General features: G+C 38.7%; 1 protein-coding gene across 2 annotated transcripts in view; it reads left to right on the top strand.

Annotated features, from left to right (window-relative positions):
• Positions 1-21,786, top strand: part of LOC131426477 (uncharacterized) — a 125,014-nt gene that overhangs the window by 9,316 nt on the left and 93,912 nt on the right. For both annotated transcript variants that reach the window (XM_058589241.1, XM_058589240.1), the window contains exon 2: positions 9,850-9,926. The gene's annotated coding sequence lies outside the window, so the exon portion shown is untranslated. The remainder of the gene's footprint in view (positions 1-9,849; positions 9,927-21,786) is intronic.

Here is a 21,786-nt window from a genome sequence, read left to right as displayed (position 1 = left end):
CTGTGGATCGATGATGGCAGTCAACATTTATGAATACAAATAAGCCGCAAATGGTTCAATACAAGCTTTTCAGGGCAAAAAAAAAGTCCGTTCGTTCCCCCCGTTTCCCCCCCGGATGCTGGCGAATAACAATGACGAGCCGTATGCCACTTCCGTCACACGTTCTTTGCCTTGATGAAGAAAGGGGACCCCGGTGTCGATGGATGAGGAAGAATGTTGGTATTTTTGGGTGTGCGCCTTTAACCTTACTTCTCCGTAGGGTACCTCCCCCATTGGTGGAATCTCAAAAGGACAATATCCGCTAGCGCTAGCGACGACCCCATGATGCAAACCACATTCCTCTCCCGCAGTACCGCAGTTTTGGTATTACCTCATCTGCCCCGCCTTCATCGGGTGAAACAGCAGATGGCTCCAGTTTGACTATCCCGGAGTCGGACATCAGTGCTGAAGGGCACATAATGCACCATATTTTGCAGAGTCAAAAATAATGTATCGTTCGTGCCTCGGAAGCTCGATGCCGGATCGGTATGAATAATGAATCGAGAGTTATAGACTATTTTCAAAGTTGAATCTTAGTTGCAGTTGATTTTTGCACCATTAGCGCATCTAAAGTGACAGAAGAATAGGATTGAAAATTAGGTGTCGAAACTTTCAATATTGACATCAATAGTCATTGCCTACTTTTATTTTAAACTGACACATAAAACATCGCCTTCAATCTCAGCTGCATTGATACTTGGTTACTAGCTGTATATAACATCGCTTAATATTAATATCATCTCTCTCTCTCTCTCTCTCTCATAGTGGAACGCGAATTCGTTTATCTGTTTTATTGATTTTTTTTTCATTCGGTCCTACTGGAGGCCGAGCCCATCCATGAATTCAAGAACAAACACCATCAACCTCGTTGCAAATTTGCGGAACGAGATGAAAAGGTTGAGCAAAAAGAAAAAAAAATGGAAAATATTTTGTCAAGTGTTGGATCTGCGCCTGGTTCCAATTTATATGATAACAGCATTTCCTTCGGGGTGACCTTTTTATCTTTTGTGCGGGCAACAGCCGTATTTCGATACTATGTATTTATACCATAGGGAAGATGACTGACTGCTGTCGGTCGTTGATCGATGTTTCTGTCGGTTTTTTTTAAAGACGTTCTACGTATGGTTTATGAAATACGTTTTTCATGAAAAGCTAATAGTTTTTGCATCTCATGGTTGCATCCAAAATAATTCCGTCACCGTCATCTCAAACACTACAAGATTCACGTCAACGAACAGGGACAGGAAATTTAAACAGCTTAGTAGGGATTTTCCCGAATCAAATCAACAAATCTCTGCTAACAGTCGATTCCCTATTAGACTGCTCCACTATTATACATGAGGAATATTGGGAGTACAAATTAGTTCGGTCCGTCTTCAAAAGAAGGCTCTGGCTGTTATTAATATTGTAAATATAGTTAATTTCAAGAGGTTAAACATTGGTCACTAATATTCAGTTCATATTACTTCGACTTGTTTTTCACAAACAGTCGAAAAGTCAAACGCAAAAGAAGCTCGCAGAATTATTGGAAGTGACTCAACAAGCAGCGATTGATGCGTTTGAGCCGTGCATCACGAGAAGAACGGTCGGAATACAAGCAAAGAAGACATTATGATAAAGTTATTCTCCTGCATGACAACGTTCGGCCTCATGTCGCACAAGTCGTGGAAAAATATTTGGAAACGCTGAAGCAGATCTGCATTTGGACGTAGCCGGCGTCGGTATTGATCAGCATGCAGGGTTCAATGCAAAATGGACCTCACACGAGACAGAGCGTTGGTGCAGGTTCAACAAGCCACCGAAAAATGCTTTTAAAAACAAGATAGTCACTAGTGAGTTCATTCCCAAAAGAGACACAAAAAATCATACCTTTTCTTGTGCAGGTTTTGAATTCTTACGAAAGAAGTGAAATGATTTTTTTTTAAATGATAACTTCACCATCCAGAGTAGTTTACGAAATAAAAAAATGAAAATATACAGGTGTATTTACCTAAAACCGAATAAGATGAATCTGCATTTTAATCTGATAAGAAAAAAAACATATTTACACCAGACCTCCGCTAAAGCGCCGTTCAGTGCATTGAAAAAATTAATATCTCGGAAAAATCTTTCTGTTTCCCAGAAAAACTGCGCTCATTTAATTCTTTTGTTGTCTGATTCATGATTCTGATAAGCGCAAACGGGAAACACCTCTGGGCCCAAAATAAAAACCCCACCAGTTCTCAGCAGGTTCCCATTCAAAACGATTCCTACTGTGCCTGGTCAGTTAGTACCGAAGACTATAGTTTAGTCAACCCCCCCTCACACAGCACCGGTAAAAACATTGGGGCTATCTTGCTGACGGGATCGTCTGGAGTTTTGACAAATGGCACCCAATTGGGGACATTTTCCACAATGGAAACGCTCTATGCATGGCATGAGAAAGTCGCCCAGTGTTAGCCAACCCATTGTTTTGTACTGAAAACACAAAACATACGAGGAAACCTTTTCAGAAACATTGCCACTATTGCCGTAATTCTGACACAATTCGGATGTTGCTATTGCTGGTAATTATTTAACTCGTTTCCCCTTTTTTCAGTGAAGGTTTCCACTGGAAGGTGTTGCTTCCATTCATTACTTTCGGTTGGATTTACGTTTATATATATGAGCACGCAAAGAGCATTTGGTAAAAACCACAATTTTCATCAGTAAAAGTGTTTCTTTGTTTCAATACTTGAGATTTTACTCGGTTTAAACAAACAATTGTGTTCGCCGTGAATCTCATATAGCGGCATTTCAATGCTTGGAATCTTCTGGTAGTAGTCGAAGATGATGAAAAATAAATGTTCAGCTCAGTTCAGCTCGCGTATTGTAAAAACTAAATCCATACACAGTCGACAACACGAGCGGGTTAGTAAACGGTGTTCTTTTTCTCGTTTTTTAACTCACAAATTTTTGTTTTGAGTGAACAACGTATATTGTACAATATCGTTGCTTTGATTTCAGCAATCTTTTTTAAGGCTATTTGAAACACTAACATTCTTTTTAAATACTCATAAGTAATCATCTTTTTCAACTGACAAGCGCACTTCGGAAGCATGTTCGGCTATGCTCTTGACGAAGTCTAGATCCATTATTATACGCCAAAATGATTAACCGACAATAGACTGAAATCGTCACGAGTGCTCCGAAGTGGTCCAGGGAGGCTAAATGGGGCGGAATGGTCATGAAGTCTTTGGGTTTGTCACGGTATACTTTTTGTGGACTACCTCACCGTCGATAGCAAGTATAAGTTTCAAAAGTCTGCAACTAAAACATGTCTCCAGCTTATTTCACAAATTTGCAGATTTACAAACAAATCTGCAGAAAGTTTGAAAACTAGAAGAGCATTCCATGAAAGCATTCCGGCAAAACCTTCTTGCAGACGTTGCCAGGTGTCTGCGGGGAAATCTGCCGGGCACGTGCAAGCGGGATATAAGCTAGATTTGCTTACACTCAAAATAATAATCATGTTATAGTTACGTGAAAAGTTATGTGAATATTTTCCACCCTACTTTTCACGTAGGTTTTATTGGACTGGCATTTAAAAACTGTTTAATAATCCAGTAAAAGCTACGTGTTTCATAGGTAAAATATGATGTACCGCTCATATCACATTTACCTATCAGTTCATATCAAATTTAGATACCAGAGAATTACTATTTTACATACTGGTTGAAGTCAAAAAGGAGATTTCCGTTTTTTATATAAATCTAGGAAATGAAAAATGCCATGAAAAATGAAACATTTATTCCAGTTTTAACAACTGTCGTGGGGTCTCGAAACGACAAGCCTCCAGAAATCGTTTTGTTGTCACTGCCATCAGACCCTGTCAGCTTGGAGCGATATCAATCTTCAGTTCAGCAACGCCATCGCACGGCATCACATTTAACATATCATGTCAGTTGTATGGGTGCGCAGTGCTGCTATTTTGGCGCGCATGAATTTGACATTTCTCTTCCATACTTCTATGTACTAGATTCGATGCGGACTCGCCTGAGGGCGCCATGTTCGCAAAAAAAGATGTTGCCAATGATTTGTTCGGGGAATGTGAGAGCTGGCTATCTTGTTAATATGGTGTCTTTGCTGCCATCCAACCGAAGCTGAAGTCGAGATCCGAGAACTCCCACAACACTACCGATGCAGGTTGAGTTCGCATTACATGGGTCCAGTGTCTCTAGCTTCACACCGATTCTGAACTCGTTTTTCGGTGGACCAACTGCCTGTTTGAAGTATCCGACAGGAACGGACACACTTCCGGACTCACGCAGGCACTCGGTCCAGTCGAACACATGGAAACTTTCATACTGGAAAGGTCCGGTCGATGTAGTAAAAAATTGTAAAGAAATAACATTTCTCGCAAATATTTACACTACTCACACTTTGAGGGCCACTGTTCGCCATTTTCAAAATCGATTTTTTCACAATGGAAATTCACGTAGATTGTTTGACGTTTGGTCAAATTTGACATTTGAAACCAGTTTACGTGATTTTTCAAGTGAATCGAACATGAATTTTTATTTTAGTGATTGCTTTTGTAAGACACGCCCTCCCATATTATCAGATCCGAATGGATTCCGAATCAATTCCGAATCGACGAGAAATTTTCATTGGGAAATCCATGTGAAAATCATTATGAATTCCGAATAAATTGCAACTCCAGTGCAACAACCGATTCCGAATGAATTTCGCCTACAACCGGTTGATTCGGAAATCTGTCGGAATTGATTCGTGATTAAGATTCAGACGATCTGTCGACTTAGCATCTATGGCTGCAAATCAGCTGTCTGAAAGTCCAATATTTTTATTTTACGATTTGAGAAAATACTGAGTTAGCGTCTCCGGCAATGTTTTAGAAAAAAAAATAAAATCTAATAAAATTGATTTTTAGAGTGGTCAGTTTCTCTAGGCTAAATTCTATTCAAATTTTCCATAGTTCGTAAATGGAACACAATTAACGAACTGACTGCTAAACTGTAAATTTAGTCCTTTCCTGATGAACAGTTGTCAGTGTTTTTGCTTTGCTGGTTCGTATTATTTCCTGTGAAACCTATTTCCTGTTTACAGCAGTGACACATCGCATACCAATTTCCTTTGTGCTGGTGAACGCTCAGTGAAACTTTCATCATCACCTTTTCGTTGAAATCCGAATTAATTTGTCGATTACTATCTATTCCTATGTGCTATGTTCTTACATTCCAAATCATCAGCATCCAATTTCCAGTTTCCTTGCTCTAGCGGTACAGCATTATGCAAACCTACATATTCATTAAGGTAAATTTTCCAACCGGTCCGAAGGTAAGTGATTTACAACAACATCGCATAATTCTCCTAGACCCTTGCTGTCTACATGTACCAAGAAGCTTTGCCTGAGTAGGAAACGAATGCTGAGTGCAAACTATTTGCGAATCTGTACACTAGGGGCCCTCTGATAACTCGATTACAAATGCTTCTTCGTATCTGCAGGTTTTCAACATTCACCGGATGCACTACTCATCAGTTGCATTAGTTACAGCTTCCTTGCCGTACAGTACACAATTATCTTTTGTCGTCCGTGATTTTTCATCTCCGGTCACCCTAACTTGCTTATGGCAAATGTGGAATAGAAAGTCGGTCTAGTAAACAGCACGTACTTACAAATGAAAGACCGAACGAACAAACTCCCCAAAGAAGCAGCAGTGCTTAGGTTCTACATTTTGATTCGAAACAAGACCTTCCGGATTTGGGATATCAACTAACATTCTGGCATGTTGATGTTGCATCATCCATAACGGATATTCAGGGTTTGGAATATTCATTCACCGGTGAATGAATATATAGTTTCCATTGCATTGTGAGCGAACAATTCCACCGCTCACAAAGAGGACGCCTTTCCAGCCAAAAAGAACCACACAAACAAAACGCTAGTGGAAGCAAATATATTCCACATATGCACAGATGGTATTGTGTGCTGGTATTAGAGTCTTCATGAAGCACAGTAGCCGTGAATACAGTTTGCTCTCTCGTGGTCCTGAACGTCGTTCTTCTCACAAACACTTCATTGCAAGCTAACGATCTTCACGGGGCTAGTAAGTGATGAAGATTATATACTCAGTTTTCGCTAACAGGCTGATGACTGGCTCTCCGACGCGAACGCTGTTAATGATGACTTTCTGCCACGAAAACTGTTGCATATCACTTATTCAACTCGTGTCAAGTTAGTAGAGGGTAAGAATTCTTAGTTATACTTGAATTTTATAAACAGAAGTAACAGGAGCGAAGCAATTCGCAATGGCGATTTGGTGATCTCACCAAATACTGAAAACAAACAAACGCTTCGTTTGCTGGCTGTTAGAGAGAAACTAGCTCCTGAACTCTTGTTACTTGTGTAAATCAAATTCCTGCTGAATAGTGTTTAATTGGGTTTAATCGTAGTAGTGCATGATAGGTAATCAACCAGTAGGATGAAAAATAAGTCTTTTAATCAGTATTCCGCGTTGAACATTTTTTCATTGAATTTTCATTGTGTATTGCTATAAGCTTCGAGAGCTGTAAGAAACACATGTTACCATTACAGCAAAACCTTTACTCTAATAAACGCTCGAGCGGTGGCAGTGCACACCTGTATGTGCAATTCTGTATAAACAAATGTGAATCGCGTTCGGACCTCGAAGAAACATGCGACAGTTAAGAGCCAGTCATCAGTCTGCTAGCGAAAACTGAATATTCAATCTTCATCACTATCTTGCACCGTGAAGCTAATTTGCTTGCAGTGAATTATGGGGCTAGAGCTTCTCTCTTACCGAGAGAAGGAGAAACAGTAGTAGGGGTGAATATTGTTCGCTCTCTTCTATTCTCGTGCATGGACAGCCACTTCAATAAAGCAACAAGGCTCACGCTTCCTCAAAAGCGACATGGTTCATAAAGCAGGTATATTCATGAATATCATACGCCGTGAAGCATGTATACTCATCTTCACTGCTTCATTCATCCAAACCCTGCGGGATATTTGAAATGTCTTTTGACAGTTGACTTTTTAGCCCTAATCATCAGTTACACGATAAATGTCACATTTCGGCAAAATACCATTTCCTGTTGTCATCAGTTTTATACCAGACGAAAATAAGCAGATGCCAAAACGGATGTTTCTTTTTTGAGTTTTTTTTTATATCAATGAATCTTCTTGGCACTATGATGGCACTGTTGAGCAAATATTGGAGGGAACAGTTGGACGTGTACGTTCACAGTTCCGAATTGTAACTATAAAACTAGAGAGAAATTGGATTGGATGATTCTGTACTCGATGAGAATTCGTAACTGCAATAAATAAAGTAAAGCTTATGTTTCTTCGCTACCCGGTAAGAAAAAACGTTCAACCGAAGTCCTTCGTTAGTCTAATACGTTGCACAGCTGGTCCGATTAATAACCTCATTTTCCATGGGTAATATATAAATATAGGACAATGGTAATTAATCTCAGCTCCAGTTTTCATCTCATATACATAAATCTGCCGCTGTCTCTGTTTGAGCCACTGACTCAAACGGTAAGACGGAAATAGGTGCATTTGGTTTGAGTTTTCGCGTTGCAGTTTGTTGATTGAAAGTGAAGTGGTTCGAAACTCTCAACGATTTTGAAAAAAAAATGATAAAATTTGTTATATATTTTTATAATCCTTATAACTTAAATATCACCTGTTTGAGCATTTTGATTTCTCTGTTACGCACACCGATGCAGAGTGCACAGATCAATTCTTATACGAAACTAGAATGTGTGCGAGCCGAAGTCAAAGTTTGTTGGGGGTTCAATCTTACACTGAGGTAAAAACAGTTCCATTACGTATTATAGATTTTCATAAACGGTTTTATGCCTTTCTCAACTTTTAAAAAACGCGTGATGTCTTCAATAATTGGCACCGCTCGACAAAACTCACTGAGTATTTGCGAGATATACTCACACTACACTGAAAATAATTTGCACGCTAGTATCATTTGCAAAGCATTCGATCTATCACTGCTTGTAGAACACATGAAATTCATGAAAATAAACACTTAACTCATAAAATGAGTGTAAAAGCTGTGCGAATCATGCTACGTTTATATGAAATGCACTATGCAAAAACGATCAGATATATCGTTACCTCTAGATTCTATATGCATTTCATGTGAATGTCACATAGTTTTCCACATAGATTTCAATTGAAAAAGAGTTGACCGATTTAAGTGTTTTGCACATTTATTGTGCTGTACTCATTTCCACATTTTGAAAAAGCATATTAAATTGAAGTGGTGTTTACATATAAATCGATCGTGCAAATTGTAGCATTCACCATACAACCACTGAAAAATAGTCACACCAACACATTTATACGTGGATTGGAAATTATGTATTTAGGAAACTTAAACTCATTCGAGTTACAGAACGCAAAAATTCGCATTCAAACGAAATATTCCGATTCGAAATATTCCCCAAACACTGCGATGTTTTGATGCTCATCGCGACTCTCAAATTGTGAAAATTATCTCCACTTGATGTCCCAAAACACTTCCGATCAGAACTGTTATGGGCAGTGTGCACAGATTTTGCACAAACTGATTTTTAGCGGTTCTTACACTAGAATGATTAATGTCATTTTCAATTATTACTAAAGCAATAATATCCGAAATTTGTATGGAGAATTCATCGTTACTGCCCTTACACGTTCATTAAAAACTACATTACTCTTTAGTAATGAAACTTTCAATGATCGTGTAAGGACCCCTTGTGATTCGATTACAGATTTATTTTAAAAATTCGACCGTCCCACGACAAAAGGGCCTAACTGCAAATGAGAGCCTCTCTTTGTTTACTTTCTCTTTTGATTATTACGGAGCCATTATTGCAAATTCTCTAAACTTTCCAATAGAAATTAAAAGCTTGTAGTTTTACCTTGAAAGTTTTGCGAAGAGTAAAGCGTCAAATATAAAATCAGTTCGGTAAATCGCGAAAGAAAAAGTAAACAGAGAGAAACTGTCATTTGCAGTTAGGCCCTTTTGTCGTGGGACGATCGAAATGACTTGGCATCCTTGGCTATTTTCTTCGGTTAACGGTTTTCAAAAAAGCCTATTTGCGAGTGTGATATAGTGTAGATAAACACTGATAATAATTAGTTTTAAGCGCTAAAAAAGTGTAGGTTTTAGGGCTAATTAAATAAATACTTATGTGTTTTCCGAAGTATTTTTTATGCTTTATGTATTGTGGTTATAGTACTTATTATCAGTTCATTTACTGTGCCAAACTTATTGAAAAATAAATCCATCTGAGCGATTCTATAAGTTAACTGCATTTACTTCAATTTGGATGAAACTTTGCACCCATCTTCAGTATGACAAACCATTTGGTTTGCACGTATGAACAATTTCTTGGATACCAGGTTTCTACCATCAACTGTACCCGAGTTACAACGATTGCAGGTATAAAAAAAAACATTCGCCCTGCTTAAAAATCAGTCCTGAGTTGAATTGATCAGATTAGATTCTCTCAATAGAGATTCGAGACTATTACCAAGCTACAACTCAGAACCGAATACAGATAAATGAAGATTGAAAATAACTGTCGCAATCAAATGTTTAAATCGTGCTTCACAACGCAAGAAATAACGGTTTTGAAAATAATGGAATGTGAAATTATTTAGCATTTCATTATTTTTAAGATTAAATTCAAAAAACCAAATTGAAGTTCACCATTTTCTATCAGCACCACTATCAAAGTGGCATACAACATCCAGCCACCAACACGAATTTCGTTACTTATGTTCAATTTCCTATTTATTTCCAGAGTCATTTATTTTCTTCCGCCGAGAAATTCGCTCAAAGCATCGTTTATTTCACAGTTCAGCAGAGTAGCAGCAAAAGGTAGGTAAACTCCTTCGTACTTTAATTTGTTTGTACATTTATATCGATTGTTACATTTGTAATACAGAAAATGATCATATGCGGAGCGTGGCTCTAACTTAATGAACTATCACGAACACAAAGAAATTACATTGATTGACATTATTATTATTGACATTAATTTCAATATCCAACCCTTGCTCATTAGACTTTATGATAGAAACATATGATTCTTAACATAAAATACTCGAGACTGTGGTAATTGTATTATTCAAATCAATATTACACCGTAATTTGTGGGAAGCTAACGAGTCGAAGCTAATAAAAAAAAAACAACTGGACTTGTTCAACATATGCGGAATACAAATTTATTTGCCGTTTTCCATATTGAAATTGGATGATTTATTTTGTTTATTCATTTGTTCAGAAATTTTCTTCATACGGTACTGCAAATCCAAGAAGGACAAATCCAAATCCGCTATCTTGTGTTGCTCCAAAGTAATAAGCAATTCACGGGTTCTCAACTGATCCATCCTTTCCTCAAGTTTATCCGCCAACTGCAGGGTCTGTAGACGGATGTTGGTAAAAGTTTTGGCAACTTCTACCGCCGCTTGTGTTGCCGAAAGATCGCCATCCGGCTGAGTGGGTCTGAACAATTCCAGGATGACTTCATCCGTTATGTAATCCTCCGGGTTAGGTTTCTGCTGCAGTACCTTTTGGTATTCCTCGATAGCTTTCTTCAACTCCGCCAGATCGGACATGGTTTAGATGAGAATTTTATCCGGCCGGATCTGCGAATTATTTCACAAAACACCCAAACCACTTTTATGTTGAACAATTTGACGTCTCTGTTACGCACACCGATGCAGTGTATGCAAAATCACCAGAATCACAGATGTTGCGGGCAGAGTTGCCAATGTTCCAGATATTTTTCTCATTTCGACAGACACTAAGAGCAAATTCAGCAGCTGCAAGATTCATATGGGTGGTCTATAATGTAAATGAAACTGAAACAAACGTATCCCCAGCAATCCGTTTTAGTTTTATTTATTCCACCAGTTCTACTGTCAAATTTAAAACTGGTATACACTGCCGTTCTATTTTTTCTATATTTGAAACACAGATAAAACGCTGCTGGGGCAGCCAGTTTATTTAGTTGTAATTTCTAAATTTAAATTTTAAAACTGACATAAATTATGCATCTAGAACTAGAACACTCCTGAATATGCCCTAACAAACCAGATTTAAAAATTTGTCCATATGTAGAGTGCCTATAACCAGAGTGACGACATATCATCCGTAATGTTGGCAACAATTCAAAATATTCCATTAGCTTTACATTGAATTGACAGGTCGTTTGCTCGTTTGGAACTGGGAGCTGTCATTCCAAACGAACAGCTGTCGGCACTCTGATTATAGTCACTCTATCCATATGAAATACCAAATTTCTCAGCTTTATTTGAATAACCCCGGACCAATGGTTCAAAATCGACAAATAATTAGCAAACAACAAAAATTAATGCCTGTAAAGACATTGCGCTACAGCATAACTACAAATTTACTAACTAACTAACTAATTTACTAAAGAGTCGAAGACGAGATGTGAAAAAGCAAATGGAACAAGGGGAGGACGCTTAGAACAATGTTCCAATCACACATTAACACAATGCGTTGGTTTTGACAAGTAGCTGTTTCATGGGGCATAGAGTGGCACACTTAGGCTCAGAGTATATTACGTGTTTTTTTTAGAGGCACAATATAGTTTGTGTTAAGCGACTCGCCCCTTGAAATGAAACTTATTTTTGTTAACATATGCGACCCTTACACGAAACAAAATTATTGTCAATACCATCAATGCAATAGGCTTGGTAACTTGTGTTCGCATAATTCTGATGGTAATTACAAAAGGCAGAGTATAGTACAGGAAAAATTCGGAGAAGTTGATGCTGAAATGGCAAGGAAATTGCGATGTAAAAATTAAGAAATAATTCAGAGAATTGGAAAAAAAGACTTGGTATGAATTGAAAGTTAGGCAGTAAACAAGCAAAATCTACTCAAATATCAGTTAAAAATGAAGAACCAAAATTTGAGTAATAGATGAGGTAATCTTTTCTAGAATTGTTCAAGGTAGATTGTACCAAAGACATTGCATTAACAAGACAACCAGCTCTCACATTTCCCGAAGAAATCATTGGAAACTGCATCGAATCGCGTACATTGAAATAGGAGAGAGAAATGTCAACTTCGGGCGCGCCGAAATAACTGCACTGCGAACTCATACAATTGATATGCTATGTTGAATGTGATGCCGTGCGATGGCGTTTCTGAACTGAAGATTGATTTCGCTCCAAGCTGACAGGGCCTGATTTTACTCATCTTGACGTTACGTCTTACGTAGAAGAATGTGTTGAACTTAATCGTGAATATCTCGAATTGTGTTAAATGCAGCAATATAATTCTTTCTTCGTGCCATCAGAAATACGATTAGCTCACAATGATTAAATTTTCAACAGTTTGAGATAACGAGAAATAAGTCAAAAATCAAGTTTTCCCAAACATTTGGAAACAATGAGCAAAATGCATAGCGCCTTGCTTGTCTTTTTCGCACTCGGACGCCAGCTTTGAGTTTGTCAGGCACATATCAGTTCCGATGTTCAACTGGACAAGTATAAAAGTATACCATAGTCGAAAATCGATTTCTTCTTGTGCGTTAGACGCAACTGAATCGCCTCAATTAGATTGGATTCCGGAACTGATTCACACAATCAATCAACTTATACGAACGTTTATCGATATTTGGAAGTGAGAAAAAAGCATGTCAGATTTATTTGTACTCACGTCCTGCAGTTATGCCTGTAACATTATCCACCCTTTTTGAGTAACTATTTCTAAGTGTGTATATTTTATTTGACAAGTTAGATACAGTGAAAATGTTTTTTTTTTGCTCACCAAAACGATGTCGATCTACAATGATGTTGTGGGAAGTGTACACAGATTTTGTACAGGCGCTGCAATTTAAACAATCAATTACCTCAGACATTTCCGAAATTACTACAGAATATTCAACTGAAACTCTACCTTGGTTCGAACAATCCGGTTTCAGTTCTGTCTAATACAGTTCGAATACATATAGTGCTGTAATAAATTTTATACTAGCATATATTTATCGGTTAATCGGGGTCATCAAAGTTGTCAAGATCATTCAGTAAAAACCATTCAAGCGAAGAGGTTGTGTTTCGATTGTACTGGCTCGTGAGTTAACGGCTGCTACCGAGACAATTCTAAGCTTCAGGTAGTTAAACTGCCCATAGCAAACGCAATATTCGGGGCGTTTCCCGACTGGAAAGCTAGCAACGAAGGCCATCCCGTTCATACGCACAGAGGTGTAGAGACACAGAGGTGCGAGAGCATAGAAGTGACGAGTCACAGAGGTGCCATCGCATAAAGGTGCGAAGACGAAGGGGTGCAAAGGCACAGAGGTGCTAAAGCAACCCAGTGCTGATCTACCAGGTACCTGAATTTGTACGCTGCGTAGGATCAAAAGAGACGGCATATATCGCGAGGTGCTACACTGCAAGCATCGCATTTGATCGCCACCAAGAGCAAAAGCACTGTACCTGGGGTCAGGTACAGCAAGTGCAGTGGTGTTCACAACGACGGCAGAGCAACTGAGATAGCAGTAAACGACAGAAGACTGCCAATTGGAAACAGCAAAAGACTGCCAATTGGAAATCGTTGGAAGAGCTTCACGTCGTTCTTCACGATAAAGGAACAGAGACATCAGCTACAAGGTAGATTTAATTTAATTTATTTTTTATTTCTTATATCTGAAATTTTACTAAACATAAGTTTTTATTTTGGTATTATTAATTTACAAAAAAAATTTAATGTAATGGATGATCTCATGGAAGATCATCCGAATCCGATTCCGGATACTAGTAAAAGTTTAAATACTCCGAGGGCTAAACATTATCCACAGGGTACCACTGGGCCATGGATAGTCTATCTTCGAAAAAAAGAAAAGATTTTAAACTTGATGCAAATTACAAAGGATTTGACATCACATTTCTCTGAAGTTAAAGAAATCTGTAAGGTTAATAGAGATAAAATTCGAGTTGTAGTTAACGACTTGAAACAGGCAAACGATATTGTAACCTGTAAATTATTTGCTATTGAATATCGAGTTTACATTCCATCGAAGGAGGTAGAAATTGACGGTGTTGTGACTGAAGCAAGTCTGACAGCAGATGATTTACTTAAAAATGGAGTTGGCCGTTTTAAAAACTCCATGCTTGAGGGAGTTAAGATACTCGAGTGCAAACAATTGTACTCAGCATCTATTGTCGATGGAAAAAAGTCTTATCGTCCCTCAGATTCGTTTCGCGTAACATTTGCCGGATCTGCATTGCCTAGCCATGTCTATATCGATAAAATTCGTCTTCCTGTTCGGCTTTTCGTACCGCATGTTATGAATTGCACGAACTGTAAAAAATTCGGACATACAGCTACTTACTGTAGTAATAAGTCCAAATGTATCAAATGTCAAGGGCCTCATAAGGATAATCTTTGCGATAAAGATGTTGAAAAATGTGTTTATTGTGGGGAAAGCCCTCATGATGATCTTTCAGTGTGCGCTGCATTTAAGCTGCGTAAAGACAAAATGAAGCTTTCTTTAAAAGCACGGTCTAAGCGCACATATGCAGAAATGCTCAAAACGGTCATACATGTCTCCCCTTTGGAAACCGAAAACGGTTTTTCAAATCTTGCGGAGCCAGAGGAATCTGACTCTGACGGAAATAGTGAAGATACCTCGTTTGTCACTCCTCAAGGGTCTGTTAAGAGGAGATTAACAAACCACAAAATACCAAAAAAGACACCTAAAATTATACCTTCAAAAAAAGATCCCCGTGTTAAAGCTAAAAAGCCAAATTTAAAACCAAAAACTGTGCCTCCTGGTTTGTCAAATTCACAAACCAATCCAGGAACTAGCTCAAGAAAAGACAATAATCCAGTGGGCTCCATTTCACATTCACCAACAGGATTACTGAAATTTTCGGAAATTGTAGAATGGATTTTCGCTGCATTCAATATTTCTGAACCTCTAAAGACCATCATAACAGCATTCCTTCCAATAGCTAGAACTTTTTTGAAACAGTTATCAGCTCAATGGCCAGCTCTTTCAGGTTTTGTATCATTTGATGGATAATTTATCATCCGCCGCAAATGATTCAATCACTGTCCTGCAGTGGAATTGTCGAAGCATCATGCCAAAACTTGATTCATTTAAAGTTTTGTTGCATAGTCAAAAATGTGATGTATTTGCTTTGTGCGAAACATGGCTTACATCAAACATAGCCTTAAATTTTAATGACTTTAACATTATACGTCTCGACAGAGACTCCCCGTATGGTGGAGTGCTTTTAGGAATTAAGAAATGTTATTCCTTTTATAGATTAAACATTCCTTCGACTTCTAGTATAGAAGTTGTTGCTTGTCAAATAAACATTAAAGGAAAGGACATTTGCATTGCTTCGGTATATATTCCTCCAAGAGCTCAAGTTGGACAACGACAGCTTAATGAAATTGTCGAAGCCCTTCCTGCTCCACGTTTGATTTTAGGAGATTTCAATTCGCACGGAATGATGTGGGGTTCCGTTTACAATGATAGCAGATCATCTCTAATATATAATATTTGCGACAATTTTAGCATGACGGTACTAAATATGGGTAGCATGACACGGATCCCAAGACCTCCTGCACGTCCAAGTGCATTAGATTTATCTCTTTGTTCGACTTCAATTCGACTAGATTGCACCTGGAAAGTATTTCCTGATTTACATGGTAGCGATCATTTACCAATCATCATCTCAATTAGCAGTAACAAAGGCATTGCTAATTCAGTTAATATTCCATATGATTTGACAAAAAATATTGACTGGATTAAATACCAAAGTAATATTTCAAGTGTCTTAACTTCAATGGAAGAGCTTCCCCCACTTGAAGAATATGACTTCCTCGTTTGTTCGATTCTGGAGGCCGCAGAACAAGCCCAAACCAAACGATTTCTTGGTCCATCGTCTAACAGAAGACCTCCAAATCCTTGGTGGGACAAAGAGTGCTCAGATGCTAAACACGCGAAACAAAATGCTTTCAAGACGTTTTTAAAACGAGGAGGAGGAACTCCTCAGAATTTTGAAAAATTCTTGGTTTTAGAAACCAAGTACAAGAACATACTTCGGGTTAAGAAATGCAGCTATTGGAGACATTTTGTGGAAGGTTTGTCAAGAGAAACCTCAATGAGCACTCTTTGGAATACGGCCAGACGAATGAGGAATCGTAACGTAGGAAATGAGAGTGAGGAGTACTCGAATCGATGGATATTTGATTTTGCGAGGAAAGTTTGTCCAGATTCCGTTCCTACGCATAGCATTGTTAGGGAGTCTTCTTCAAATGATGATTCCATTGATAGCCCCTTTTCAAGGATGGAATTTTCCATAGCACTCATGTCTTGTAACAATAACGCTCCTGGATTGGACAGAATTAAATTCAACTTGGTGAAGAATCTGCCCGACCTCGCAAAAAGACGTTTGTTGGAATTGTTCAACAAGTTTCTTGAGCAAAATATTGTTCCACCTGACTGGAGACAAGTGAAAGTTATCGCCATTCAAAAGCCGGGGAAACCAGCTTCCAATCACAACTCATATAGACCCATTGCGATGTTGTCCTGCATCAGAAAATTGTTCGAAAAAATTATTCTACGACGTCTCGACACTTGGGTCGAGACGAACGGTTTGTTGTCAGATACTCAGTTTGGCTTCCGTAGAAATAAAGGGACGAATGATTGCCTTGCATTACTTTCGTCTGACATCCAAATTGCCTTCGCTCAAAAGCAACAAATGGCATCTGTATTTTTAGACATTAAAGGAGCATTTGATTCAGTTTCCATTGATGTTCTTTCAGACAAGCTCCACCAACATGGACTCCCAGCGGTTATAAATAATTATTTGCACAACCTTTTGTCAGAGAAACGCATGCATTTTTCACATGGCGATTTGGCAACAATCAGAATTAGCTACATGGGTCTCCCGCAAGGCTCATGCCTCAGTCCGCTCCTCTATAATTTTTACGTGAATGACATTGACAGCTGTCTAGTAACCCCATGTACACTAAGACAATTGGCAGATGATGGCGTGGTTTCAGTTACTGGATCCAAAGCTATTGATCTGCAAAAACCATTGCAAGATACCTTAGATAAATTGTCCGTTTGGGCTGTTCATCTTGGTATCGAATTCTCTGCGGAGAAAACAGAGCTGGTCGTCTTTTCAAAAAAGCATGATCCCGCGCAACTTCAGCTTCATATGATGGGAAGAATAATCGAACAGGTTTTGACTTTCAAATACCTCGGGGTGTGGTTTGATTCCAAATGCACGTGGGGAGGACACATTAGGTATCTGATAACGAAATGCCAACAAAGAGTAAATTTTCTTCGAACAATAACAGGGTCTTGGTGGGGTGCTCATCCGCAAGATCTAATAAAATTGTATCAGACAACGATACTTTCAGTGATGGAATATGGATGCGTTTGTTTTCGTTCCGCTGCAAATTCTCATATTATCAAACTTGAGCGAATTCAGTACCGTTGTTTGCGAATTGCTTTAGGCTGCATGCATTCGACACATACAATGAGTCTTGAAGTTCTGGCGGGAGTTCTTCCATTAAAAGATCGATTTTGGGAGCTTTCATCACGCCTGCTAATAAGATGTGATGTGCTGAATCCCATGGTAATTAATAATTTCGAACGACTAGTCGAGCTTCGATCTCAAACAAAATTCATGACAGTATATTTTAACCATATGTCACAGGAAATCAACCCTTCAAGATATATTCCTATCCGTGTCAGCCTCCTAAATGTACCTGACTCAACTTTATTTTTCGACACATCCATGCAGCGCGAAGTGCGTGGAATCCCGGACCACCTACGCTCTATGGAAATCCCAAAAATATTTTCAAGTAAGTTCAGGCATATTAACTCTGAGAAAATGTTTTACACGGACGGATCGCGAATGGAAGAAGCGACAGGGTTTGGTATGTTCAACAATAATGTTTCGGCCTCATTCAAGCTTCAAGAACCTGCATCTGTTTATATAGCAGAGTTAGCAGCAGTTCATTATAGCTTGAATGTAATCGTCACATTATCTCCAAACCATTATTTCCTCTTCACAGATAGTCTGAGTGCAATTGAAGCCATTCGCTCAAACGCTGCTGGCAAAAATGAACCGTTTTTCTTGGGTAAAATAAAACAGTGTCTGAACGACATATTGAATAATAATTATCTAATCACAATAGTTTGGGTTCCGGCTCATTGCTCCATTCCAGGCAATGAAAGAGCCGATATTTTAGCCAAACGTGGTGCTATTGAGGGTGAAATTTATGAGAGACCGATTGCTTTCAACGAATTCTATAGCGCGTCTCGCCAAAGAACACTTGCCAGCTGGCAAGCTTCTTGGGATAAAGATGATCTGGGTCGGTGGATGCACTCAATTATTCCTAAAATATCGACAAAGGCATGGTTCAGGGGACTGGATGTGAGTAGAGATTTCATTCGTGTGATGTCCAGACTCATGTCCAATCACTACACGTTAGATGCACATCTCCTTCGAATTGGACTTTCCGAGACTAATCATTGTGCTTGCGGCGAAGGTTACCGCGATATTGACCATGTTGTTTGGACATGCGTGGAGTTTCGTGATGTCAGATCTCAACTAATAAATTCCTTGCGTACCCAAGGTAGACTATCCAATGTCCCAGTTCGCGACATTCTTGCTTGTCGTGACCTTCCATACATGAAACTTCTTTATCATTTCATTAAATCCATTGGAGTTCCAATTTAAATTTTATTTTATGTTAAACTGTTTTCTCTTCCATGAGTTCAACCAATAGCCAACTATAGGATATTGAATATAAGTGGTGAACTGATACAAACAATCCTGAAATAGTTATAAGATCATGTACAAAATAAATGTATTTTATTTAATGTAATTTAAAATAGCAACTCGCTTGATAAAAACAGTGTTTAGATTAACTAATGAGTACCAACATACTAATATGATATTCGAAATGTATTAGGTTTAAACTACTATGTATTGTGGATGCCACGGCGAAGAAAAACTTATGTATATTGCCTATGAAATAAACGTATTTATGAAAAAAAAAAAAAAAAAAGTTGTCAAGATGATGTAAACAAATAAACATTCTACCGGAGAGCAGTTAGAGTTCCACATTCAATGTCATGGTGAATAATTTTAATGCAAATAGCTTTTCCAAGGATTGCCATCTTTCAGAAACGAGACTTTGAAAGAAATGTCCATGCATATTATGCCGTACTTTAAATGTACTATCGTCAGAATCAACTTCGTTTCCAAAAGCGATGATGCGGCTTATAAGCATCACTCTTGACGCCCTCTGCCGAAAGTTTCAAGATATCTTCCAGTTATGGTGCTTTCAGTTCACAATCACACGAGAAACGTGATGAATTGCGCTTTTCGAGCATTCCAGACCCCAACAAAAAAAAACAGCTGAGCTGATTTGCTTCACTTGGCTTAGTTTTACTTCTCATGCGGATTATATTGCTTCTGGTGATGTTTATATGTTTAGTACATATATATTGACGTTTCTTTTCATGTCGACCAGCTTGTCAGTTCCAGTGTCAGTGCGACGCTAGAAGTCAAAAAGCAAATCCTGGTAGAAGTGAATAAGCTGTTTACTCAGAAAATCGGATGATTTGAGGGATTGATTGCTGGACATTACCAATGAGTGGTTTTTAAATCGTTAAAGGTATTGCGTTTGAATATCCAGTTTCTTCCAAGAGATGTACACGGAATGCCATAACGATCGGTAGCAAAAGTTGAATAATTTATAACGATGGAAATTTTTACGCTCGAACAAACTCAACTTTCCGACACAATTCCTCACTCTTGGCCTGGCCGCATTTGTGGTTTCTCCGATGAGACAGCACTGACGTACTGGTTTTATTACCAACCGATCAGATCAAACCCCCGGTACACCCCCTAGAAAGCCCACGGCAACAGATGTCGGACGTGAAAGAAGAGGAAAAAAAAACGTTGAGTTGAAGCAAAAATGTGAGAAATTTTTATTACAGTCGGCACATTCCCTCGCCGCCGTCAGACGCACGGTCAAGTAAACGCGTATGTTTAGCCGGAATTAGGGACGGTAGATTCTTTATTTGACTTGTCAGAATTCATTCACCTCCCATGTCGGTCGAGTTGGAAACCATATTTAGATATCTAACTAAAGTCTTTCCCTATCTCAACCAGCATTCCCATTGGGATAGTTGTCTTCAGAGGATTTTAAAGCTTAGGTAGAACAATTTAAATGAATGAATTTACAATAGAAATTGGTGGCACGATTTCTTCATAAACACTCATTCCAGCTAACTATATAACCGATCCGTTTGAGAAGTTTAACCCTCTTTAACTAAGAACATCGATTCAACGTAATGGTGAAACTATTGGAAAAGTTATTCCGTTTACACATATATCGTCTCCCAGCACTGAACACCGTCAAGTATGCGAAACGGCTTTACGTGTCCCTACAAACTGCATCCGACCAACGGTGGGGTAAAATTGGATTTCTACTTTTTCCAATCATCGACTTGGATTGCATGGGTGTTTACTAGCTCCCACCTTGGATCCCGGGGGGAGGGGTGGTCTGTCCGAACATCACCTGATACGGTCCAGAGAGCAGAGGGCTCGGCGAGGCTTACGATTTACAAATTACCATCGACTCTATTGACGTAGTCACGAAATTGGACGGGAGGAACTTTTCTCAGTTTGTACTGTGCGAATGCCAACGATGCCGGCTTCCCACGGGATAAGGCGGGGAATCGAAAAGGTTAACGGGAGTGGTACGTTTGGGGATTTGGAAATTCGGTAAATTGTCATTTTTTTGCGATTGTTGAGTAGCTTTCGTTGTGATATGGAAACCGGTATCTGTGAAAGAGTTTGAGTTTTGATAAGCTTTTTTTTTTCGGGTGTAGATTAGGGTGGGACAAGGTTGTATGGGAAAAAATGAAAAGGTTCAGTTTCTTCCTTCAGCAAACTTTTCGTTGTTTCTCTTAGAGCCCCATAGTAACTATGCAAAATTTTAGCTCGATCGTTGAAATTATATTTTCAGTTTAAAGTTTGTATGGGATTTAGTATGGGGGAAAAGGACATTTTGCAATGTACAGACTCTAAAAATCAGTGTATTTGTTATTTTTGTATGAAATTTAACGAAGAAGAAAGTTTTCGCAAATCAATCTGGCGATGGTAGGAAAAGTTATTCACGGAAAACCAAACATAGGGCCCGAATAATGGCTCATTCCATAACACTCACAAAAATAATTACATTATAGTTACGTGAAAAGTTATGTGGATATTATTCACCCTGCTTTTCACGTAGTTTTCAATGGACTGACCTCTAGAAGCTATTCAATGCATAATCCAGTAATAGTTAGGTGTTTCATAGATAAAAAAGTAGTGAGTGCTCATGTCATATTCACCTACTAGATAGATAATTGTTATTTTAGATATTGGTAAAAACTACTTAATTATTTTACTTTAATGATGTACATCCCGTATCCGGAATATGACCGAACGAACTTGACGACCCTTAGCCACCGAGTATCACGTAGGTCATTCGCTCTTCCGGTAGTCTTGCTACATGTCCAGCCCACTGAAGCCCTGCCGTGTTTTATAAGCCTTCCAATGTCCGCATTTTTGTATACTTGGTACAGCTCGTGATTCATTCGTCTGCGCCATTATTCTCCGTTCTGTTCCTTACCGCCGGTTACTGAGTGCAGGATTTTTCTCTCAAAGCCGAG

Source organism: Malaya genurostris, chromosome 1 (assembly GCF_030247185.1).
Source record: "Malaya genurostris strain Urasoe2022 chromosome 1, Malgen_1.1, whole genome shotgun sequence".
NCBI classification, from domain to species: domain Eukaryota; kingdom Metazoa; phylum Arthropoda; class Insecta; order Diptera; family Culicidae; genus Malaya; species Malaya genurostris.
Note: the sequence above shows the minus strand (reverse complement) of the source record. Positions and strands in the feature narration are given on the sequence as shown.